The sequence below is a fragment of the Hemicordylus capensis genome, chromosome 1 (assembly GCF_027244095.1).
Source record: "Hemicordylus capensis ecotype Gifberg chromosome 1, rHemCap1.1.pri, whole genome shotgun sequence".
In the NCBI taxonomy this organism is placed as follows: domain Eukaryota; kingdom Metazoa; phylum Chordata; class Lepidosauria; order Squamata; family Cordylidae; genus Hemicordylus; species Hemicordylus capensis.
Genome location: NC_069657.1, coordinates 366,892,128 through 366,898,127, shown reverse-complemented (window position 1 = coordinate 366,898,127; position 6,000 = coordinate 366,892,128).

The following is a 6,000-nucleotide window of genomic DNA, read 5'->3' as shown; positions in this document are numbered from 1 at the left end:
ACCAAAGAAACTCCATGTTTGCCCAGAATACCACATTCTAACTCAAAGCAACCCCGGCTGAGCTCAGGGACATTACTGCCTCACATGATCAACGTCATTATCTCTCTCCACTAAATTGTATCTAAGGAAACTTGGTTCTCACAGGATTCTCACTGTTCTTTGCTGACAGTTAAGAAAACAGGATGTAACCAAATAAGGAGTGATCACCAGATGAACAATGAATCATTCGCATGCGTACTAGATACTTAGTCCACCATTTTGTTGCCACGTATACTATGTCTAGGGTATCAGCATCATTCAGATTGTTTGTATAAATGTAAGATGCACCTATAACCAATTTGTCATCAGTTTGAGAGCGTAAAACCCTCTGATTACCTGTTGCAACTGCAGTGCAATAAATGCCTCTAAGATGATTCCCACTGTGTCTGTTTGATTGGCTAAAAGGCGGACCCAGGGACGAACCGAATTCACATCACCGGGGTCCATCTTCCCTTTTTGTCCCAGGGCCCACTCCAAGCTTGCTACGCCCCTAAAGCTAGCAGAGGCAAACAGAGGTCTTCTCCCTGCTGTTTTATAACATTGCTGTAAGGTAGGTTAGGCTGAATGTGTAGGATCACCCAGTGCACCTCATGATTGTGAAGGGATTTTCCTCTATCCAGCACTTTTTAAATACACCACACTGGCTCTCAAAGAACCTGTATGGCTGTGGCATGCCAGAACCTGGGATATAATCTGGGTCTACCCGAATATTATTTCTATGCAAATAATAGAGAAACATTTGTAAGGGAGCAATCAACAGTTATCGTGCAGTTGTTTAGTTTTGTGAACTGAACATCTTAAGCATAAACTGGGGGGTTTGCTCTCTACAATATTGCATTTAATTGAATTAAAACTAATTATTTAAAAAGCAAGTTACTTTTGTGAATGGTCAAACATTTGCCCCAGTTCAGAAATTCCAGACAGAGCTCTGCTATGTTTCTCTTTGAACTTGGCTATAGAGGGCAGCTCCAGACAAAGATGTTATAGATATAGCTAGGCATGAGTGGAGGTCCAAGTCTCTTAGGTAAGTAGGGACCAAGCAGTTTATATCAAGGTAATAGAACCCTTGCCCCAGACAGATACATATGTTACTATTTATATGGATAAGCTTACATTCTATGATATTCAAGAATTCAATTATACAACAATCCATACAGTTTATAATTTCAATTTCAGACAACTCTTAGCAGGTTTTTTTGTATTTTAAAAAAATCCTTATAAACCCTGGAACCTATACATTGCCGAATGGCTTGTGTTTTAAGCCTTTTGAAATGAAGATCATTGAAAGAACAACACTCAGGAAGGTTGTTATTTCATTTTCATGCACAGGGAAAGGAAACGTACTGTCTCATACCCTGACAAAATGGATGATATCCTGCTTTTGTGAGTTCCTTTATCCTAGAGAAGAAGCTATTTCCTTTTTCCTATCCATGCAGGCTCTGTGAATGTCTTGGAATGTTTTTCAGACTAATTCTTACCTTACGGTATTATTGGCCTTTAGGCCTGTGGGCAGGCTCTTATCGTTTTACTTCTGTATAGTACCTAGTAAATAAGGGACACTTTATAAATATTTAATTTTGGCATCTTACTCCTTAAAACCACAGTCAAGTGTTGTTTGCTTACAAGATTTCTAGACTACTTTTCAGCTTATGCTTCCAAAGCAAATTACAGTCTAAAACCAAAATAACAGCTGCATTAAAAATGCAGGTAATAATGGCCCTACTTTAAAAAAAAATATGAAGAATTTAGCTCAATTGCCTTGAAGAGTATAGTGGGAGTCTGATGGATCTCATCCACTGACCTAGGGCACCAGAAAAAAGGGGTGGGGGCACAGAAGGGACAAAGAGCTTTTCTGGGTGGGGGAGTTGTGTCCCACATGTTAGGTTTCTCAAACAGAAATAATGGTATATTTCACATGAATATTCTCACCCTGAACTTATTTTCTCTAAAATAAATCCTACTGACTTTGATAAAATTAATTTAGGTAATATTTATTTATTTATTTATTGTTCAGTTTTTATACCACCTTTCATAAGGCATCCCAAGGCAGTTTACAAAAGTTAAAATACAGTAAAACCCCATAAAAACCACATTTTAAAACCCTAAAATCAGTTCAACAGTAAAAACCATAAAACATCAAAACAAAACAAATCCCTGCCACCACAAAAAGGCAAAGAGAAGAGGAGAGAGATATAATTTGTTTTTATATTCTAATTATTAACCAAACAAATTCAATAAGAAAAAGATCTCGAATTCCTACACATAGTATTCCAACCAGGAATCGTGTTTGTACCATGTTGGGTTGAAATGTTGCCATGATTTGGCATAGTTTGTTGATGGAAAATATTTTAGTACTGGCTCTATTAGACTTTCTTGCTTTGACTGTGTAATGTGGATGGTGCCATCCCTCAGTGGTAGAGCGTGTGCTTTGCACACAGGAGGTCCCAGATTAATCCCTGGCATCTTCAAGTACAGCTGGGAAAGACTCTTGTCTGAAAACTTGTAGAAGCCACTGCCAGTCAGTGTAAACAATACTGAGCTGGATGGACTGATTTTGATGGACTGAGCTGGATGGTCTGATTTTGTATAGGGCAGCTTCCTAATGTCACTTGGACCAGGTAACTACCTAACATAGATAGGCACAAATTCAGTCAATAAACTCTGAAACATTTCCTCTTCAGATTCAGAATTGTCAGGTTCACAAACTTCAGACCCATTATCACTGTTGCTGCTGGATAATTCCAGCTTCATTTGCTTTTTCTGAGCAATCCTGTGTCTATGTGTGTTATGGGAGAAGTTAGTCAATTCTACAATTGACTGTCATTTGCTTCTCTTGATTTATAAGCTACATAGGAATTCATGTCTGAAGGTCCACTGTAGCTCTTCTGGAAATCTCACTAAAGAAATCCCCACCTATCGGGGAGTGAGGCAAGGTTGTATCCTGGCACCAGCTCTCTTCAATTATTATATCAATCCTATTGTAGATTATATAACTAATTCGTCCTTCCATCCACCAAAGCTAGCTGATAGGCAGGTTAACATCTTGCTATGTGCGGATGCTGCTGCGATTCTTTCTCAGATCTCTGTAGGCCTTCACAGAGCACTTTGCTCCTGGGCTCCTTTTTGCCACAAATACGCCCTAGAAATTAATTATAGTAAGTCTAAAATCCTAGCTTTTGCAAAATGTCCAAAGATAGAGAGGAGAGCTGGTCTTGTGGTAGCAAGCATGACTTGTCCCCATTGCTAAGCAGGGTCTGCCCTGGTTGCATATGAATGGGAGACTTGATGTGTGAGCACTGCAAGATATTCCCCTCAGAGGATGAAGCCACTCTGGGAAGAGCAGAAGGTTTCAAGTTCCCTCCCTGGCAGCATCTCCAAGATAAGGCTGAGAGAGATTCCTGCCTGCAACCTTGGAGAAGCCGCTGCCAGTCTGTGAAGACAATACTGAGCTAGATAGACCAATGGTCTGACTCAGTATATGGCAGTTTCCTATGTTCCTATGATCTTGAATTGGTCTTTGGATGGGCATAAGTTGGAACAAGTTAAGACCTTTCAATACCTTATTTTCATCAGGAGGGTGCTCGATTTGTTCCAGCAGCACTTAAATTATTTTTAGCTAAATCCTGCCCTTAGATGTTGTACGGATCGCAGTTGGGTGCACATGCTAATTTTGCAGCTTTGGAGGTAGTTCAGACAGTCTTTAAGATCTATTTTGCAGACCCCTAGATGTGTCCCAAACATGATCCTGAGGCTGGAAGCTGGTATTCCTAGAGTGGAGGCCCAGGTGTGGCTTTCCATTTTAAGTTACTGGCTGAAGTTACATTTCTTTCCTACAGGCGTTGCTCATCTTACCCTTATGGATAGTTTTAACTCCTGCTAGAAATCATCAATTTTTTGTAAACTAAGCCTTTAGGGCTTTAGCTTAGATGTCCTGCTGAAGATGGGATTCATTCGTGCAAGATTGGCACTAAAACAACGGATATATGATATGGAGGTTCAAATTGATCAGTCTTTAATTATTATTATTTTATTTTTTACATTTTAAATCCCATTCTTCTTCCAAGGAGCCCAGAGCGGTGTACTACATTCTTAAGTTTCTCCTCACAACAACCCTGTGAAGTAGGTAAGGAAGGTTTTTTGGGGCTACAGCCCTATAACAACAAACCTGCGAGTTATTTAGATAAACTTACAATGGCTAAATATTACAGGATGTTCACGTTGGCGTGATTTAATGTATTACCTTCGGCTGATTTGGAGGGTAGGTTCAGAAGGATTCCTATAGAACAGAGACTGTGCCAGTGTGATTCTGGAGATCGGGAATCGATTTTTCACATTTTACTTTATTGTTCCCTTTACAAGGACTTTCGACAATGTTTTATTGCTCCGCTATAGGTCGATTATCCAGGGCATACAGACATATTTTATGTTAATTACTTGCTTTCTGATCAGAACAAGGAGATAACGACTAATGCCACAAAGTTCTGTGTAGTGGCTAAGAAAGTTTGGGATCAGACAGATGGTAGACTAGCTTGTGTAGCTTGGAGTTTATTAGTTATGCTGAGACATTATACCAAACTACTGTAAACACTGTTGATTCTTATTCATACATATGTTTTGAATTCTGGTCTTTGACCGTAAATAAACTTGGCTTGACTTGAGTGAGTGTGTGTGTGTGTGTGTGTGTGACATCAGATTCAGAACTGTCCCCCCCGCTCCCCACCCCAGCCCTATGGATTTGTGACGTAGTAGTCTAAAGACCCTGAAAATGGAGGAGCTGGGTGTTTTTGCTTAGCAAAATGGCCAGATCCAGGAATGTACTGTATTTATCTGAACCCAAGGCTATTCCCCCCTCCCCAACCCAAGTTCTCTAATCTGTAAGTCATCTGTAAGTCATCTTAAATCTGTAAGTCATCTTAAATTCTGTAAGTCATCTTAAATTCAGAATTCTTTTTCTTTGGGGTAAAGACAGGTACAATGTAAAAAAAAACACCTTTGAAGTGGGACATCTTGAATTCAGAGTTGCCTTTGATTTGAGTAAACATGATATCATGCAAGGGGTGAGGCCAGAGCAAGTTATCAATACCCTGCAATGCCAATCTCAGTCTGCGCTCCCGGCGGGAAAAGCATTTGGTCGAACCAATTCAAAAGGGAAAGGGATTATGAGAGCTCGAGAGTTTCCTTTCGTGCCCCTAAAAAATAAATAAATCCAAATATATAGAGGTGTATATATCAGGTGGTATAAAAATATGCTAAATAAATAAATCCAATGATTATTCCAACATTATTTTTTAAAATGTATTTCACATATTCTTCAAGGAGTATAATGTGCTTAGTAGTTTCTGCAGCAGCTGAAATGTCTAGTAAAGCTCCCCCATATCCCCCACTTGCTCTGGTTTGTGGTAAGAGCTCTCTAACGAGGAGTGGTGCAAGACTATGAAGCTATTCACACAGAGAGGCAAAACTGGGCTAAGGAAGCCCGTCCCGGTTTTGCCTGCATGTTTGCACTGCTGGGATTGGGCCCGCCAGGATTGGGCAAACCCACCTAGGCAGCCACACTCCAACACCAGGTTAGGAGAGTGAATGCTCTCCTAACCCCGTTTCCATGATCGTCTGCAAGCCGTGGCTGCTTGCAGCCACGGCTAGCAGACTGAAGAGATCTTGGGGAGGGGGACCCCCATTATCTATTTATCTATCTATCTAATCTATCAAATTTGTATACCACCCCAAACTTTCATCTCTGGGCAGTTAACAATAACATAAAACACGTTAAAACATACATAAAACTTAAAACAATTTAAACAATTTAAAAGTCAAAACCAGATAAAAACCTAAACATTTTAAAAGCTGAAAAAAGCTTGGGTGCAGAGGTGGGTTTTCAAATGCTTTTTAAAAATTGCCAGAGATGGGGATGATCGTATTTCAGTAGGAAGCGCATTCCGCAGTCTCGGGGCAGCAACCAAG